Raw genomic sequence first — 20,788 nt, 5'->3', positions numbered from 1 at the left:
TAGGAATTGTATCAGGCACTTTACAGGACTCTCACAACTCTGCAACGTGTACATTATTGCCTCTTTACAGAAGAGGACATGGAGGCAGAGGAATAAAGGAACTTTCCCATGATCACCAAGCTTGTCACAGCACTGAGGCCCATGTCTGCTTCACTACAAAGCTGAACTGGTTGCCCGTTCTTGCTTCAAAACGCATTAGCATATGACATCAATAACCAAATAAGAGTAATTTACATTGGTGGTTAAGCCAATCTTGATGGAGCTGGGGGTAGAGTTTCCATTCACTTTCAAACAGTGTGGAATAATACAACCTTTATTTTCCTAATATAGTCCTTGCAGGAGATTAGATTATGCCCTCATTACTAGAGGTTAAACCTGCTTTTAGGAAAGATGCAGTTCACTCTTCAAAAACTCTAAAGCATAGCAGGGAAACTTAAGCTTTGCTTTCAAAGCCACATTAAACTATGCATATATAATTTAGGTTTCAATATTTGACATCCTTCTCTTTGTAATCTATCTCCAGCAGTCTCCTTTACCTTAACTCCTCACCCTACCTCACCAGATTTTAGAAATAGTTTAGGCTTTTAGTCAAATTAAAATTCCTTTAGACCATGCAAAACTTTCATTGTTTTACTATCCATAACAGGAATAGACCAGCAGGAATTTAATTCCCCTTCTGTTTGGCCCACGTCCAGGTTGGTGATATTTTCCTGCCCTCCCTTTCACTATCGTTAAATGCAGAGGCTCTTACAGAGCCCAACTTTGGCAGGACAGCACCACTTCCAATCTGAAACAGCTGGAGAAATGTTCGCAAATTCTATTTCTAATGATTAATAGCAAATTTCTGAAAGGATAAAAGATTACCCAACAAACACTTAGGATTTCTTTAGATTCCCCCAAATTCAACATTATCAGAATTCTAGTTTCTCCTAATGGTCTTCTAACCATATGTGCTATGAACAAAACAAAAAAAAAATAAATTATGTTCTTTTTTTAACTTAGGTTAAAAATCTTTTTATGACTTATCTATAATTTATAAAGCTATAGACGATGGGACTTTGAAATTTACTTGGGTGAAAATACACCCAAAATTGTTGAGTAGAAACTCTCAGTAGCTAGGACCTTAATGGCCTATCGTCCTTGACATGATCCATTTTTTTCAGTCTGTCATTTTGTAAAAGAATCAAAATGAGTATTTTGAACTCTTTGGAAAGAATAGAATGTATTCTATTTAGTCCCATTTTAAAAATCACCAAATCTACAGAGAAATCTTTCTGGCAAATGCCTATACCTTGATTACTAATACATAGGATATTCGGTAAAACAATTAACATTTAGATATAATGTAATACTGTCTGAGAGATCACTAAAATATACCAAGATCTTTTCAACTCTATTAAAAACATTTTAATGAGCAGAGACAGCATAAGGATCTTGTGCCTCTAAATTAACACACCTGGAATTTGAAACTTTCAGAGAGTTTAAAAATCTTACTCAAGGTCACAGAGCTACTAAGTAATGGACTCAGGATTTGAACACTGTTCCATCTGACTCCAAATCTATGCTTTTAATGTCAGAGTCAAGGCATGCGCCTAACTGACTATTATAGGAGACAGGAAAATAAACATAAGAGAGGCATGCAAATCAGTGAAGAAAAAGGTCACATTAAATTGGAAAGTATAATGCGCATAGTAGGTCATGAGCTGGGCCTTGTAGGATGGAGAGGGTTACGAAGTTATAAGAGAAGACTGTGTCTAGAGCAATCCAAAGGAATTGCATTTAAAAATGCATAAAAAGAGAGTTCCTGTCGTGGCTCAGTGGTTAATGAACCCGACTAGCATCCATGAGGACACAGGTTTGATCCCTGGCCTCGCTCAGTGGGTTAAGGATCCGGAGCTGCCCTGAGCTGTGGTGTAGGTTGCAGACAAGGCTCGGATCCCACGTTGCTGTGGCTGTGGTGTAGGCCGGCAGCTACAGCTCCGATTGGACCCCTAGCCTAGGAACCTCCGTGTGCCACAGGTGCAGCTCTAAAAAGACAAAAAGGCAATAAATAAATAAAAATGCATAAAAGGAAAATGAACATGGGTGCCCATGCTTGGGAACAAAGAATTCTTGCTAATAGAGGACACTAGAGGGACTGTGAGTTTCCTTCCTATTTTCTTTCTGTTCTTTGAAGGGGAACCCCAACAATGTTTCTTCAGCTTGGTGGCCTCAGTTTGTTCTTAGAGAAGCAGCAGCATAATTTAAGTTTGTTTTTTTGCCATTTCACCAGAACCAACTTCATTATACTCTTTCAGAAACACTAACACCAGCCTGTCAGAGTCCACTCTACAATTATCTGTGGTCTCATTCCATCAAGTCTCATCTTTGCACTTTTTTTTTGTTTGTTTGTTTGTTTGTCTTTTTAGGGCCGCACCTGCAGCATATGGAGGTTCCCAGGCTAGGAGTCAAATCAGAGCTGTAGCCGCCGGCCTATGCCAGAGCCACTGCAACGCCACATCCAAGCTGCATCTGTGACTTACACCACAGCTCACAGCAATGCTGGATCCTTAACCCACTGAGCAAGGCCAGGGATAGAACCCTCAACCTCATGGTTCCTAGTCAGATTCGTTTCCGCTGCACCACAACAGGAACTCATCTCTGCACTTCTAAGTTTAATAATTCAAATTTTAAAGAATTGTATTTTATGTTAATCTTAGAAGACATTTATTATTGTTGCTGTTACTCCAATAATTCAAATCAGAGTGAGTATTAAGGCTGTCTATATATCCCAAAACATTCTCCATCCTTGGAAATGTGGAAAGTAGAGAACATAGTTGTGTAATTTGAAAAAATCGTATGGGTCACTTCGCTATACAGTAGAAATTGACAGAACTTTGTAAATCAATAATACCTTAATTTCAAATTGTTCTAAAATTTTAATAATTTCAACTGTTTCTCCTTGCCTCTTCCAGTGGTTTTTTCCTGGATGATACCTGAGTATTCCATTTTTGCCTTTTTGGTTCTCCAATCCTTCCTTAATCTGTATGTTAAATCTTTGGGTTAAAATAAGAGAAATAATATGGTTTCTGTCTCCTGAATATACCCTGACTTATACATGTTATCCATGTGCTAATGCCCAAACGAGCCACTGGTGAGAAAAACAGAATCATCATAATGGATTTATTATTAATAAACATTCATCTGTGCACAGAGAGAAAGGCTCATGAAGTAAATATGTAACCAGTATCTGCATCCATTTGTAGAGGAGATTTCTATTAGTAAAGAGGAAGAGGGAAAGGGCTGTTGGGGAGACAGACACAGACGCAGAAGATGAGCAGGAAATAGCTAGATGAAGAAAGGAGGAAGAACATTTTAGGAAAGAAAAGGAGTTGTATTGGGGAAGGACTCAAGTTGGGAGAGATGGAGATCTATTCAAGACACTGAAGGAAGTATAGTATGGCTGCAGTGGTGAGAAGAATAGAGAAAGGGACAATGTGGTCTGGGGTTTAGGGTCTAGATTTGTGAAAACTGGTAGTGAAATTTATAGAAACAGGGATGTTAAGAAAACTAAGATTCATGTCATATTGATTACAAGGAATTTGGCTGTGTGAGCATGTAATGCTAAACTTGATACAAGAAATACTGACCTCGATCATTAATTTGACAGCAATGAAGAAGCCATTAGAAGAGAAATAATGTAAAGAGAAGAGAAAACACAAAATCTGGCCTTGGAGATGACCTCTATTTTAGGTGTGTGAGAAAGAAGTTTGTCATCAAAGAGCGGGGCAGTAGATGAGATTGGACACTTCCCAAGAGTGACTAGGTCAAAGACAAATGTTACCAGGGAATGGCTAACAAGAAGCAGAGATAAATTCGCTAGAATTTAGGGGATTGGATAATCATGAGGGCAGGGTGTCAGAAGGGTTAGGAATCTGGATATTGAAGTCATGGAATGATGACAAATCTGTGGTGGGTAGGATTAAGGGTCATGCAGTTTACTCTTCACCCCAATACCTATGGTTAATTGACTAGTCATTTAAAAGAGCCCAGAGTTCACTGTGACTCCAGCATAAACAGTAGAGATCATTTGGTAACTGAAACAATGGATATTTAGGTGAACACTGCACTTGGAGATTTTACTGAGGATTTAATACTTAATTCACTAGCACTTCCTTTGGTGCTTGTTCTTTTAGTATTTCCAATAGTGTTCTGGTTATTCATTGCTGCATAACAAATGACCCCAGAACCTAATGGCTATAAAATAATGATTCTACTGTATTTCATGATTTGTGAAATAGAAACCCATGCAGGACTCAGCTGTTGATTCTTTTACTCCATTAAGCATCAACTAATAGAGAATCTAAGGTACCTTTTTGGTGGGGAGGCTGAAAGGCTTGGCTTGGCTGCGCATTTCTCCCTCTTTATTCATTCTCAGACTCTCTCTACATGACCTCTTGAAAGTAGTCTGATTTCTTACATGGTGATTCAAGATGCTGAGAGTGCACGTTCCAGAAGTTAGGTGGAAGCTGCTGCTTTGCCTTGGAATGTGGCTTCTACCTCATCCATTGGTTACGTCAGTTATGAAGGCCAGCCAAGAAATAAAGCAAAGTGGAGGAATACACTCTGCCTCCTTATGGGAGGAATAGCAAACAACTTGGGGAGAGTCTCTTGGAGCCTGATGACAAAAAAAAAAAAAAAAAAAAACAACTGAATACATGACCTTTGCTCCTCTAAAGTTGCCCCCCAAAATGAAAGAATTGCATGATGGAAATTACCTACATTCCAGCTTTCCTCAAGAGAAGCCTAATGTATCTCTCTATATGGACTTTCTGAGATTAATGTGGGTAAAACTTAATCCCAAACCTCAGGTCAGTAAGAACTTGTACCAGTGGAGGTATTAAATCAATTAGTAATTCCTCTTTTGACAGAGAAGCTGGTTTAAAATTGAATCACTTTAATAACAAAGATACTCCTTAAGGTACTCACTATTTTTTTTTCATTTTTTTATTACTCAAATGAATTTATCACATCTGTAGTTGTATAATGATCATAACAATCTGATAAGGTACTCATTATTAAATAAAAACAATGCTATACCATATAACACTACTCTTGAAGTTGATTATCATTAATGGGTTAGATCTTGTCCTAAAAGGTTTAATTTCAGACAACCCCAAAGAGCCATATTTTATGAGGGTTTCTACTATGTGCTAGTTTCTCAGCACAGCATAGGTTCTGGGGTATCTGGGAAGCCAGTTAAAGAGTTATAGTTACATTCTCTTGAAAGTCAGAATCAGTAGGCGGAGAAAGAACATTGGCAATTTTTTACTTTCATGCAAGGCGATAATGATGCAGGGGCCCTACATGTGAAAAGACTTTCTTAAGATAGGGTGAAAGAGATGGCCCAGCCTTGGGAAAAGGAAAAGGCTAAAGGTATACAGGATAATGTCACAATGAGTCCTAAAATTTCTGCAGATATTAACTCAAGGCAAAGAGGTATGACTGCCCTCTCTGAGACTCCTCTCTAATGATATAGCATATAATGAGTTACAGATAGGGGCCTCTGAGTTCATTTAGTGCAGAACCTTCATTTACAGAGTAAATATCCTCCCCAGTTCATGTCCCTCCTCATGTTTCTAAAAGCATCCCATACTTTCCTCCCTCTGTCAAAAAGCCTTTTGCACTGTGTATTTCTTTTTTCTTTCTTTTTCTTTTCTTTTTTTTTTCTTTTCTTTCTTTCTTTCTTTCTTTTTTTTTTTTTCTTTTTTTGCTTTTCAGGGCCCTACCACAGCATATGGAGGTTCCCAGGCTAGGGAGTGAACTGGAGCCACAGCTGCCAGCAGATACCACAGCCACAGCAATGTGGGATCCAAGCCGTGTTGGCAACCTACACCACAGCTCAAGGGAATGCTGGATCCCCAACCCACTGAGTGAGGCCAGGATTGAACCCGCATCCTCATGGATACGAGTCAGATTCGTTTCCACTGTGCCACAATGGGAACTCCTGCACTGTATATTAACGAGGCACTTTCAACTGTCTCTTCTATTAGACTATAATTACCTCAGTATTTTGGACACTTTCTCCCTCATTATTGTTTTCCCAAGAACTATCACTGTTCTAGGCATTTAAGAGGTGTTTACCATGTGGGTGGAGGGATGAACATAATTAAGACCAGAGAACTGGAATGTCTTGTCTATGGTTCCAAGGGTGATAGAGACAGATCTAGTCTCTCAGTTTCAAGGTTCTTATAACTACTTGTTGCTATTCAGGGGCTTTCTCATATAATGCATAAAATAATGCCTGGCACATTGTAACTGTCCACTAGCATATTGTCTGTCCTATTTTATTTTTATGGGAAGTAAAAGCGAATAATAGTACAGAATAGTAATTAAGAGCTTAGAGCTTGAAATCAGAAAAATCTGGTTTTGATGTTTAGCACACAGAATACCAGCTCCCCTACTCACTAGTTATAAGACCTTGAGAAAATTATTCACCAATCTCTCTGCAACTCTTCCTCTTCATATAAAAATTACAGTAGTATCATTCTCATAGAATTGCTTACATACTAAGTGAACTGAAATATGTAAAGGGTAGTGATTGTTAGAAAGTAAATGTTCAATAAATCATTGTTACTATTTTACATGAAAAGAGCATTATAAATCAGTGCAACTCAGGGCTATTCCTTGTTAATGCAACAGAAAAGATGTACTCAACGCTTCTAAATGAGTTATATATTTTGATCTATCCAAAAAGGGAGGAAAATCACCTTGTCAGATGCTAAAGATGTGAAAATAATTGTAAAAATATCAGCTATTGTACAGAGAAATCCTTTAGAAACATATTTTTTTCAGAGTCATGATATCACTTGTTAGAAGATGTGAATAGAGAAAGGTGAGAGTGAAAAATGGGAAATATACAGAAAGATACTGTCCTCTTCAGGAACCATCTGAGGATAACACTGAGCCCCACATTTCCTGTAAAAGAGCATTATAGGAATGATTCCAGCCTTGATCAGCAATTCAACAGATAGGTATTGAGTCTGTACTTTGTACTAGGCACTATGAATTTAGAAATAAAACAAGCAAGATTTCCTCACTTCATGGTGTTTACATTCTAGTAGGGGGGCAGAAGACAGATAAACAAGTTAGGAGATTATATATTCTTCCAGATTTGCCATAGTAAATCACAGAAAGAGCTATATAGCAGTCTAAGAGTCAAACTGAACAAAGAGAAAGGTTTGTCCAGGCCAATATGACAAAGACTGGGAAGGGCAAAGGACTTGAGGGCATGTTAAAGGAAGTGAATATAACCTTGTTCCATGAAATATAAAATGAGTAAGAAGAAAAATAGGAACATGAAAAGATGTAGTGAGCAATAGAGACCTTGGGGAAACTTGAGTACAGGCAATTCCAGGAAATACAAGTAAGGAAATGAGAAAGTGGGAAATAAGACAAGGAAGCAAGTACATGCAGTAAAGCTGAGCACCAGGATTTGGTCACACAGGGGACCATCTGAAAACCATGTAGGATATGCCTCAGAATTGTTCTACCAAAGAAAGGGATAGAGGGACCTTACTCACTGACCCTATCCCCATTGGCTGAGGATTTTCCATGGGGATATTACGTGCCATTTCCCTAAACTTCTAGGGTTGCCTATACATGGCGGGAGACGTTCCCAAGACACAGGTTATTTTTCTTGGAGAAAGCCTTCAGAAAAGAAGAGAAACAGAGAGAAGTAAGGTATACATGATTGAGATGGGAAGCTGTCAGCATGCTGGGAACCATGACCTCAGGTGAACAGTCAGGCGAAGGAACCATGTGGAATATAAACAATCTTTGTTTTAGATTACAGGAGGAAATAAAGGAGGAATAGTTATGGGTGAGTGGGATGCTTTAAAATAACATTATGAAAGTTGTTATTAATAACAAGGTCAAGGGTATGACCAAGGGTATGACTCAAGGCACAGTAAATGACAAGGTCAATAGAGGGGAGAGGTGAGGAAACTTACAGTGCAGAATTTTGGAAAGATCATGCATGAGGATATTTACTTCACCAAAAAAATTCGATGAGTGGTGTTGGAGAAAGTGGCAGAGTCAAGAACTCAAAATTTTTGAACAGTGTGAAAGAGTAACCAAAGGAACTATAGATGAAAACATCATTATCCAAAGATGGATAGTGTCTGATATAGTTTAATGACAAGAGAAGCAAAGTGACATTAAGAAGCAAGCTGAGGAGTTCCCAATGTGGCTCAGTGGTTAAAGAATCCGACTAGGAACCATGAGATTGCAGGTTCAATCCCTGGCTTTGCTCAGTGGGTTAATGATCCGGTGTTGCCATGAGCTGTGGTGTAGGTCACAGACGAGGATCGGATATGGTGTGGCTGTGGCTGTGGCCAGCAGCTACAGCTCTGATTCGACCCCTGGCCTGGGAACCTCCATGTGCCGTGAGAGTGGCCGAAGAAATGGCAAAAAGACAAAAAAAAAAAAAAGAAGCAAGCTGAAAATCTACTCAATATTCTGTGATAACCTACCTGGAAAAATAATCTGAAAGAGAAAAAAATGCATTTGTTCTTCATATATAAATATGTGATTCATTTTGCTGTACACCTGAAACTAACACAACATTGTAAATCAACTATACTCCAATAAATTTTTAAAAAACAAAGGAATATAATGGGAATCTAAACAAAAAAAAAGTAAGTTGAGATGAATAATAATGAAATATCACTGAAGATGCAAAGAGGTAATTATACTGTTACCAGGCCTAGTTGAAAAGAGTATGGAAGAGAGAATAGTGAGATTTCAACAATAACATAAAAGTAAAGGGAGCCTTCATTTTAAAAGGTTTAAATATGTAAAGAATTTTTTGGTTGACTAATCTTAGTATTCAGGGAGCTCAGACAATTATACTTCATAGATTAGAGATGAATAGGAAACAAAATCAGAAAAGCAGATGCATGCAGCCAATGGAGATGTGATCAGAGGATATGTAATCCTGGGTTAGCTATGTTTTGATCTCTACATTTTTGACAATTGTAACATTTATGAGAAGTCAAAGTAAGTTAATTTCTCTGACATCTTAATTTTTCTCCAACTCAATAATCTTAAGTGTCAAAATGATTAGTTATCTATCTACAAAACTGAATATATATTACCCAGCAAAATATTGCGCTATTATATAGAAAAATATAATATTGCTTGAAAATAAAAACTGTCTCAATAACACATAGATTAAGGAAAAAATTTAAAAATTATAAATATTTGATTAAATAATTTGGAAAATACAATATATCGAAGCTCTTGTGATATTTAAGAGATAATATATGGCCTAAGATGTTAATATCAAAATTAAGAATAACTGAAATTAATATCAAAACATAAAGCTAAGCATATACTAATGTATGAAAAGTATCAATGATATAAGCCTAAAGAAAAAAAAGGATATAATAAAGAGAAACTTTAAATTAAAGAAAATAAAGACAAGCATACAGAGAAAAATAAAGCCAAAAGTTTATTCTTTGAAAACAACTAACAAAATACTGTGAGATTATAAGGACCAGTAAAACGAAGACTAAGTAAATATTCACTAACAAGATTTTTAAGCTATAAGTGCTACAAATATATAAAAAGACAATAAAAAAGAATGTTATAAACATCTTAGCAATATATTTGAAAAGGTAGATGAAATGGGAAATTTCTGGAAAAATACGTATTTGAACAAATGAATTGGAGAAACAGAAAGACTAAACAGTCTTATAAAGTGAGTCCATAGTTCACAGTTTTCCTACAAAGATGAGAAATGGCTTTCTCAGCAAGTTTTACCAAAAATCTAAGGAACATATTCAATTTTTAAACTTTTTCCGACAGGAAAATTGGGAACTTTAAGAAAATAATAGAGCAGAATACTTGAGTAATTTTAGAATAGAGAAAGCATCTAAAGCAAGAAAAAAGTACTATTTTCAAAGAAAACATTGACATATATGACCACATTCAAATTAAGAATTTTTTTTCATCAATGGACACCATATGGAGAGTGAAAAACACTATAAGCCACTGGTTGTTTTGTTTATTTTGCAGTACTTAGAACTATCAAAGGAGTAGTATCATAAATATATAAAGAATTTCTATAAATCAAAATACAAAAGAATAGATGCTTCCCCAAACAGATAAAACACTTTAAGAGACACATCTAAAAGAGAAAATTCAAATAGGCAATAAATACATGAAAAGTGTCCACGTGTAAGGGAATGCAAATTAAGACCACAATTGAGACATTAGCTCCTCGATAGGCAAATATTAAAATGTTTGGCAAAATCAGCTGGTGAGGATGGGTGTGATGGGAACTCCCATACAATGCTACAAATGTGTGTCCATTGGTTTAACCACTTTGGATAAAATTTAGAGTAATAGCATTAAAACTATGCATATCCTATTACTCAGTAATTTCAGACTAGGTATATACCCTAGAGTAAATTATGCATATATGATCAAAGATATACAGAGTGTTCATAAAGGAATTGATCATAAAATTCAAAATATTAGAAACAAACTATATATCCAATGATATAGGAAAAATCATTGTGATATAGTCAAGACAGGAATAATATGCCTAAATAATCATTTTTACTACAGGTACTCTCCAAAAACATGGATAAATTTCACACAGATAAGATTTAGCAAATCAAGAAACAAAATAACGCATACATTAAGGCAAAGTTATATTATATTGTTTAGACATGCATAAAGGGAGAACAAACCAAAAAACAAAAACAAAAACAAAAAAACAACAACAAAAAATGAAGCAATGCTTGTAACAAATGTTGAAAGGGGGCTGTGATCAGATGGAGCACACAGGGAACTTCTCTGATACTAACTGCATTCTATTTTGTGACCAGGGAAAAATTTCATAGGAATCAACTTCATAAATATTTGTCACATTGTTAACATATTTCTACATTTTCCTTTATGTATACCTCATAGTTTTTTAAATATTAAAAAAGGATATTTATTGAAAATCATCTGCATGTTTACAAGATAGTTTTTTCCTCAGGATCCAAGACACCTATTGATCACTATACACATATCTTTGCAATACTGTACATTTGGGAATTATCATATGATTTTTCTGGGCAGATAACAAGTAATTATTTTTCTTTTTATTTTTTTAAGATTTTTATTTTTTCTATTATACTTAGTTTACAACGTTCTGTCAGTTTCTGCTGTACAGCAAAGTGACCCAGTCATACATATGTGTGTGTGTATTTATACATATATATATATATATATATATACACATTATTTTTCTCACATTATCCTCTATCATGTTCCAACAAGCACTTTTTAAATTGAAGCAAATTTTTCACTTGTCTTCCACTAAATTTAATTTACTTCTAGAGGTGTTATAAAAAACTTATTCCAGTTTCTAAGAAATTGGAATTCCCAGAAATATTTGGAAGTGAAAATATTTTTAATTCATTGTAACATTTTCATCATTTTTCAGAGTGTTAGCTGTAATCTTTCATTCTTGACAACCCAAGAGTAAGTCTAGTAGTTTGTCTTTGGGAAATATTTTAATCTATTCTCTACAGCATTTTCAATTAGTAAGAATGAAATTTCTTGAAGTAGTCACCACAGCTGATTTTCATGTGTTATTTCCAAGGCTCCTAAAGATGACAGCAGTTAGAAGCTTGCCCTTGTGTGACAGTATTATCTTTATTGCTTTCTAGGATGCTTTTATATTTGTTCTCCCTCATACTGACAGATTTTTCACTGGTTTGTTCCACAAATTCTCCTTTCTCTGACCAGAACTTGCAATTGCCAATAGCCAAAGTACTCAGGCTCATTAAAAATAAAATTGCAAGCTCACTCACATTTGTTTTCAGTTGCTTTAGAGATCCTACCTAAGTTTACTAGCTAAGCAGCAATAACAATAAAAATTTCTCTTAAGCCGTCAACATTCATGTCATTTTGATAACACTGAAAGTTAGAAATTTCTCTATATTGGGAATTCCCATTGTGGTGCAGCAGAAACCAACCTGACTAGGATCCATGAGGATGCGGGTTCGATCCCTGGCCTTGCTCCGTGGGTTAGGGATCTGACGTTGCTATGAGCTGTGGTGTAAGCTGCAGACATGGCTTGGATCCTGCATTGCTGTGGCTATGGAGTAGGTCAGCAGCTGTAGCTCTGATTCAACCCCTAGTTGGGAATTTCCCTATGCTGTGGGTGCGGCCCTAAAAAGAAAAAAAAAAAAATCTCTCCATATTATAATCATAGGTTAATTATCTCAGTGAATTACAAAACATGCAAAACATTTCCTTTTGGGAAGATTTGGTAGCTAGCAGAAGAACTTATCTTCTAGATCAATCATTTAATTTCTGACCCTGATGACTACTTAACTATCAAAAGAACATGTAAAAATCATCTGTACACTTCAAACTGGCCCCCCATTCAATTTGTAGTTTTATCTTATCAACTAAAGAATTGAGTACTTTAAAAGTTATGGCTAAAACAAACAAATATGACTGTTTTGAATGATCTGAATGATCAAATCATTCAGAATACTTTGTTTCTACAAAATAATTTAGTTCAGTCTCTGGAAAAAAAGGTCATTCAGTCCTGAAGGTTCTTTTGGGTTTTTAATACATAGCAGTCTTAGATAATGTGCTTGTGTTTTAAGCTTTATTTATTGTAAGTGCTTAGTAACCCAAGCCACAAAATTGCAAAGACCTTGTTCTTTTATTTTCCCAGTTTCTCTTTTTTCTATTATTGATGCCAGCAACAAAAGGACATGTAACTTTATCCAGGCTGGTTGCTAATACTTTACCTTGTAGACTCTGGAAGGACAAGTTCTATAATCACTGCTATATTTCACCATTCCGTTCCTTTTTTTGTTATAAAGTGGCTAGTGAGCTCTTCCAAATTATATTTTAAATAAAATTCCTTTAATTTGACAGAGGTTAAAGAAATACACAAGCCAAATATTTTGGACTTTGGTTCTTTAAACAGAATTTGGTTTTGTAGCTCCAGAAATGGTTCACTTCAAAATTCCCAGGTTTTCTTCTCTATAGTCTTAATAAGAAAAAAATAAATCCTATGTCTTTTGGATGATATTTAGGTTGTTATTGCTTTAGTTATACATTTAAAGGAAGAATATTAACAATTTCATTTAACATATACTAAGTATATGCAGATAGCCTTCAGATTAACAATGACATTATACAGAGAAAAGATCAACTGAAAATTACCTTTAAAGTGGAGGGGAAAAAAAAAGACAGAAATCCCTGACTCCTACCATTCAATAAGAATTCCTAAGAATTCAACATGAAACTTAAAATCAGGATTATTCCACTGCTTTTTGATATCCGGTGGATCCATGCATTCTCCCTCTTTTCTTCTGTCCATATTTTTAGGAAAGAATGTTTTCTCTATTTCATCAGAGTTGCATTCCCTGACTCCCTGACAGTCCATGATAAGGAGAGAAAATGAGACTGTACTACTAGAAATGACCACTGTCTTCAGCACTGTCAAAACTTCAAGAATATTTGCAGGGTTTTCCAAAAAGTGACAGCTCCTAGGTGACAGAGAATTAGGAGATAGCAATATCTAAGTTTTATATGCCAAAAAGTTTCATAATGTGAACAACGAGGTTTTTCACTACCTCATTCTTTCTTCTTGGACACATTATAGTTTATCTGTGTTCCCATTAAACTGTGAGGGTATGTCTTCAACACACTGTGTGGTTCGATTTGACCTGTGTAGAGAACAGGTCTGCTCTAACATTCACTTTATATAGTACTTTTACCCATAAATCTTTCTCACACATGTTGCTCTTAACCCATATGCAATTTATCTTAAATTTGGGCGGGGAGATTGGGGTGTTAAATTACTCCTATTCGTGGTAAGCTTGATAGTGTATAATGCCAGCCAGTCAATTGTGAACATTGATTCTGTCATCTGATAGACTAGATCACTCTTCTCTTTCTCATCATCTACAACTTTATCAAGGTTATATTTGAAAATATTAAACAGAACAGGGCCAAGAAGAATATAAATTCATTTTAATCAGTGATTTTTGCACCTGGCTCCCCAACAAGCTACAAATCCACCTAACTGTACTATTTTTCAGCTCAAATTTCCATCTAGTACCTTAAGAGTCTATCAAATACTATACTATTTATTAAGTAAGATTAGGGAGCACTATAGCTATACAAGGTTCCTGACCCGCAGTCTAAAAAGAAAATTAATGCAAAACGTGCCATGCTTTTTTCATAAACCCAGTGATGACCATTCATTTGTTTTAGCTCATATAGTCAATCTTTTAATAATCTGTTCTGGAAGGTTTCTCAAGAATAAGAAGTTTGAAGATTTTATTTTCTTGTAAATTTCAAAAAAAAAGATCTTGTCTTCAGACATCTATAAGTTTCTGCATAAGACGTTACAGACTGTCAAAGAGCAACTCAACAATGCCAAACACACATTTTCAGGGTCCTATTCTGTAATTTCTTCCAAACTAGGAGACTGAGATGCACTTAGAGCATTCAATATTTCAGAGCAAACTGTTCTGAGGGAAAAAAAAAAGAAAGAAGAATACTATGTTTATCAAATGGAAGAAAGAGGCCTATGCTTGAATGTAACTGAAAAGAATTTGCGTGAAGAAGGTGAAAAAGTGAAAACAGTGTCCATTATGTTCTGTCGACATGTAATTTTTCTATGAAGTTCACTTCTTCTCTTCTTACCTGGACAACAAAACCTGCTTTGAGTCAAGGATCTGATATTTTAGAGTGACTTTAAGTCAATGTGTTCTCTTTCAAAGGGAGTATTTGTGTTTTAATCCCCACCTCTCTTATCTTCAAGTGTGGAATTTAAATCTAGGTTCTTTATTAAGGGAATTTCAAGTACTAGAGAGCAGATGGGGGAAATTTGGGTAAGCTGAGGAGGGAGAAGGGCTCACAGCTATCCCTGAGATCACACCACTTGAATGTTACATCTTCTTTGGGCTTGCAACTGAAAATCGCCTGGGCAAACAAACAAACAAACAACTCAAGAAAAATCTTAGCTCTGCCCTAAATGTCAACCGAGTCCTGACCCTTTTATACCTGAAATATGAATTTGAAGTTATAAACCTGTGCCTTATCTTCAGAAGCAATGTTAAATTTCAGTCAATCATTTAGCACTCACTGCTAAAACTTTGTCACAGGCGCTGGAGAAGAAAGCTGAAAGTCACTGCAAGTTCAGCTCAGTGAACATTTCAGAGGTTGAGCATCATTCTTTGTACCCTCTTCTTCTCACAATGATTATTCTCAATGGTGCCAGTGAGGAAGCTTAACAGAAATTTTCAAGCGCAATTTTAATATAATTCATATCAAATAATAAATATAATGATCATCATATTCCCAAATAAAATTGACTTTCAGTCTTCCAAATAACTGTTCATGTATTATGCCTTCTAGAATTTCTATGTGTTTAATAGCCTTCAATGACCTTCCCTAAGTCAGTCCTTATACATGTTTTCAGATAAAAACATTTCATTCTAATGTTATTTCACTAATAAAATGTACCATGCGGTATACTTTATTAACTGTTAGCTTAATGACATTTGTGTTTTAAGTCAGATGTTGATGTGAAAAAAGTAAAAATAAAAACCCTCTCTAAAAGAATTACCCAAGACACTAAGCAATGAGATATTCTGAAAGAGAATTATGGAAAAGAAAAGATAGGGTTGAGCAGCTTTCCACATGGATCAAAAATTCACTTCTCATATTTTGGTGATTTCATTTGAAATTTCAAGAATTTAGTTTATTGTAAATTTTTTCCTTTTTGTTCCAACAGATATATTTGAAATTGGAAAAGCCTTTGAGAAATGATACAAAAAAATTAATGATATCTCAAAACACTTTTGGTAAGTACAAAAACAGATATGAATAATTATTAACTATCCCAACTGTGAATTTATTTTTAAAAATTTTTTTTGCATTTTCTTTTTTGGCTGCACTTATGGCATATGGAGGTTCTCAGGCTAGGGGTTGAATTGAAGCTGTAGCTGCTGGCCTATGCCATAGCCACAGCCACAGCAACAAATGATCTGAGCCACTTCTACAATCTACACCACAGCTCGTGGCAACACCAGATCCTTAACCCATTGAGCAAGGCCAGGGATCAAACCTGCATCCTCATGGATGCTAGTCAGATTCATTAACCACTGAGACACCATGGGACCTCCTATTTTCAAAGTTCTGATGCAATTTCATTGAGGCTTAAAAAAGGATAATTAAGTTGACAATCTATTGGAATGTTGCCTGAATATACTGGAACAATACTGTAAGAGTTATAGAGGCATAATCACAAATTTCTTAATCTGCTATAATTATTTGTATTTGAAGGTAAAATAACAAAAGATAACTGCTGTATCATATAGATATGTAACATAATATGAATAAGAAATTAGCTTTTTATTGAAGTATAGTTGATTTATAATATTATATTAGCTTCAAGTGTACAACATAATTATTCAATATTTCAGTGGTAAAAAGCTGAAAGTCTTTCTTCTAAATTCAGGAATAAAACAAGGATGCCAAATCTTGCCACTTCAATTTAACACAGTAATGGCAGTCCTAGCCATAACAATAAGATGAGAAAAATAAAGAAAGTGCATCCAGGAGTTCCTGTCATGGCTCAGTGGTTGAAAAATCCAACTAGGAACCATGAGGTTGTGGGTTCAATCCCTGGCCTCACTCAGTGGGTTAAGGATCCTGCATTGCTGTGAGCTGTGATGTAGGTTGTAGACATGGCTTGGATCCCACGTTGCTGGGGCTGTGGTGTAGGCTGGCAGCTGCAGCTCTGATTAGACCCCTAGCCTTGGAACCTCCATATGATGCAGGTGTAGCCCCAGAAAAGACAAAAAAAAATACTGAATTTGTTATTCAGTAAAGTTGCAGGATACAATATTAACATACAGACATCTGTTGCTGTGCCCTAATAATGAACCACCAGCAAGATAAAGCAAGAAAACAATCTCATTTAAAATCATATTAGGATTTCTCTTGTGGTGGAGAGGGTTAAAGATCCAGTAGTGTTGTCACTGCAGAAGGTCAGTTTGCTGCTGTTGCGGGGGTTCAAACCCTGGTCCAGGAATAAAATACCTAGTAATAAATTTAACCAAGGAGGTGAGATACCTATATACTGAAAACTATAAAATATTAATGAAGGAATTTGAAAGTGGAACAAATAAATATCCAGTGTTCTTGTTCTGGAAGAATTAATATTGTTAAAAAGATCATATTATCCAAAGCAATCTACAGATTTAATGTAATCGCTATCAAAATAGCCATGACATTTTTATAGAACTAGAAAAAACAATTCTATTTATATGGAACCACAGAAGACCATGAATTGCCAAAGCAATCTTGAAAAAAAAGAACAAAGCTGGAGGTATCACCCTCCCTGATTTCAGACTATACCACAAAGCTACAATAATCAAAACAGCATGGTACTAGCACAAAAAAGATACACCTAGATGAATAGATGAGAATGGAAAGCCTAGAATTAAATCCATACACTTATGGTCAACTAATCTACAACAAGGGAGTGAGAATATACAATGCAGAAAAGACACTATCTTCAAGAAGCGATGCTAGAAAATCAGGACAGCTGCATATAAAAGATGAGATTAGAACATTTCCTAATACCATTTACAAAAAAGAAACAAACTCAAAATGGATTAAAGACCTATATATAAGTTCTGAAACCATAAAATACTGGCAAAGAACATAGGCAGAACTCTCTGATATAAACTGTAGCAATATTTTTTTGACATATCTCCTAAAGCAAAAGAATAAAAGCAAAAATAAACAAGTAGGACCTAATTAAACATAAAAGCTTTTGCACAGCAAAGGCAACCATCAACAAAATGAAAATACAACCTACTATATGGGAGAAAATATTTGCAAATGATATAACTGATAAATGATTAATATATAAACAGTTCATAAAACTCAATTAAAAAAATAATCTGACTAAAAATGGGCAGAATACCTAAATAGACATTCCTCCAAAGACATATTGATGGCCAATAGGTACATGAAAAGATGCTCAACACTGCTAATCATCAGAGAAATGCAAATCAAAACCACAATGAGATATCACTTCACATCTGTTCAGAATGGCTATCATCAAAAAGACCACAAACACAATTGTTGGTTAGGATACATAAAAAAAGGAGCTAGTACATTGCTGGTGGAAATATAAATTGGCACAGCCACTGTGCAAAACAGTATGGATAAATTAGTTTTTGTTTGTTGGTTTTTGCTACAACAGCTTCAAAGTAAAACAATTCTTAATTCTAAAACTATGGATTAAGTCAAATATCTCAAGTCAATTTTGAACATAAAAATGACATTTGAAAGAAAGGTTTCTTTAACTGGGCTCAGTTTAGACTTGATAACCTAGTTTCTTAGAAAAATCTAACAAATTCAGTCTAATAATTCTCTCAAAATAGTATCAGACATATTCTATTTAAGAAAATATTTAAGCAAAAATTGGATGGATGGATGAAATTATTTGGGGTTAGTGTAAGAGAAGCATTTTGATACTACATTACATCATAGCATTACCCATATAATTTGTTTTAAATAAAGTATTCCTGGTAGATATAAATAATTATTCCCACTTTATAGATAAGAAAATTAAGGTCCAAAGAACCTGCCCAATATTGCTCAACCAGTATTCAAAGCAACTATGTTAAGTCCAAAATCTATGCACTTTCTGCTGCACCACATAAATATCCAACAAGGGGAAGGACTAACACAAATTGCAAATTACAAACTTCTGGGAATATTATATAGCACTAAAATTATACTTATGAAATTTAATACCATGGGAAATGTTTATTATAATTGTTCCATGAACAAGAAGAATTCTAAAGTGTAGCCATCTTGTGATTACTACTATGTGACAGTGATAAAAAAATTTCTTATAAAATGGTGATAGTATTATGAAGGATTCTAAATATAATTCTCAACATGGTTCTAAAGATATTTGTGAAAAAATATATATAGAGAGAATACTTATTTCTTTTGCCTTGAATATGGTAAAAATAAATATTTTAGTATAGATTTTTAAGTTGAGAATACATTTTTTTAATAATGGCTTTAAATGTGTTATCCAATTTAATGATTATTATCAACAAGAATTTACAGTTGAGGAAAATGAACAGATAGATTAAATAATTAGCCCACAGCTACCCAGATAATCACTGAGGTAAGCAGCTGATGAAGCCACAGTTTTCTTTTTAGTCACAGCACCTATATCATTAATATTTAAAAGAGACGAAATTTGCCAACAGTGTTTACTGTATGGAAATAAAATCCCAATGTTGACAGATTACATAAAAATGACAGCTAACATTAAATACATAGGAAGTAACAAAGAACAACTGAAAAGGATAAATGAAAAACCCAATGTGAAGGATAATTCCAAAAGGGTTGCTAATATTGATATGATATGAAAAGTAAATCACATCAAAGGATGAACAGAGAACCTAAATGTATTCTAAGGAAATGAACAAAAACAAATAAATTAGAAATAAATTGAGATTAACAAGCAACTAAACAACCAATAGATCATTTAAGGAATAAGAAATCAAAGAGGAAGTTAGAAAATACCTAGATGCAAATGACAACAAAGACACAACTTTCCAAAACCTATGGGATGCAGCAAAAGCCATTATAAGAGGGAAGTTTATAGCAATACAAGCCTAACCCAGGAAACAAGAAAAATTTCAAATCAGCAACCTAACTTTATACCTAAAGCAACTACAGAAAGAAGAACAGACAAAATCCAAAGTTATCAGAGGGAAAGAAATCATAAAGATCAGAGCAGAAATAAATGAAATAGAAACAGAGAAAACTATAGAAAACATCAATGAAACTAAATGCTGGTTCTTTGAAAGAAAAACAAAATTGATAAACCCTTACCCAGACTCATCAAGATAAAAAGCGAGAGGACTCAAATCAATAAAAATAAAAATGAAAAAAAAGTTACAATGGATATCACAGAAATACAAAGGATCATAAGAGACTAATACAAGCAACTATATGCCAATAAAATGGACAACCTAGAAGAAATGGACAAATTCTTACAAAAGTACAATCTTCCAAGACTAAACCAAGAAGAAATAGAAAAGACGAATGGACCAATCACAAGTACTGAAATTGAAACTGTGGTTAAAACAAACAAACAAAACAAACAAACAAAAACTTTCAACAAACAAAAGCCCAGGACCATATGGCTTCACAGGCAAATTTTTTTTTTTTTGTCTTTTTGACATTTCTTGGGCTGCTCCCATGGCATATGGAGGTTCCCAGGCTAGGGGTCAAATCAGAGCCACATCAACGCGGGTTCCGAGCTGTGTCTGCAACCTACTCCACAGCTCAGGGCAACACTGTATCTTTAATCCACTGAGCAAGGCCAGGGATGGACCCTGCAACCTCATAGTTCCTAGTTGGATTTGTTAACCACTGAACCACGACGGGAACTTCACAGGCAAATTCTATCAAACATTTAGAGAAGAGTTAATACCTATCCTTCTGAAACTATTCCAAAAATCGCAGAGGAAGGAACACTCCCAAACTCATTCTATGAAGCCAGCATCACCCTGATACCAAAGTAAAACAAAGATACCACAAAAAAAAAAAAAAAATTGCAGGCCAATAGCACTGATGAACACAGATGCAAAAATCCTCAAAAAATACTAGCATACAGAATCCATCAATACATTAAAAAGATTATACACTATGATCAAGTGGGATT

The sequence above is a fragment of the Sus scrofa genome, chromosome 2, assembly GCF_000003025.6.
Source record: "Sus scrofa isolate TJ Tabasco breed Duroc chromosome 2, Sscrofa11.1, whole genome shotgun sequence".
Classification (NCBI taxonomy): domain Eukaryota; kingdom Metazoa; phylum Chordata; class Mammalia; order Artiodactyla; family Suidae; genus Sus; species Sus scrofa.
The sequence above is the reverse complement of the archived record's forward strand: the minus strand, read 5'-3'. Positions refer to the sequence as shown.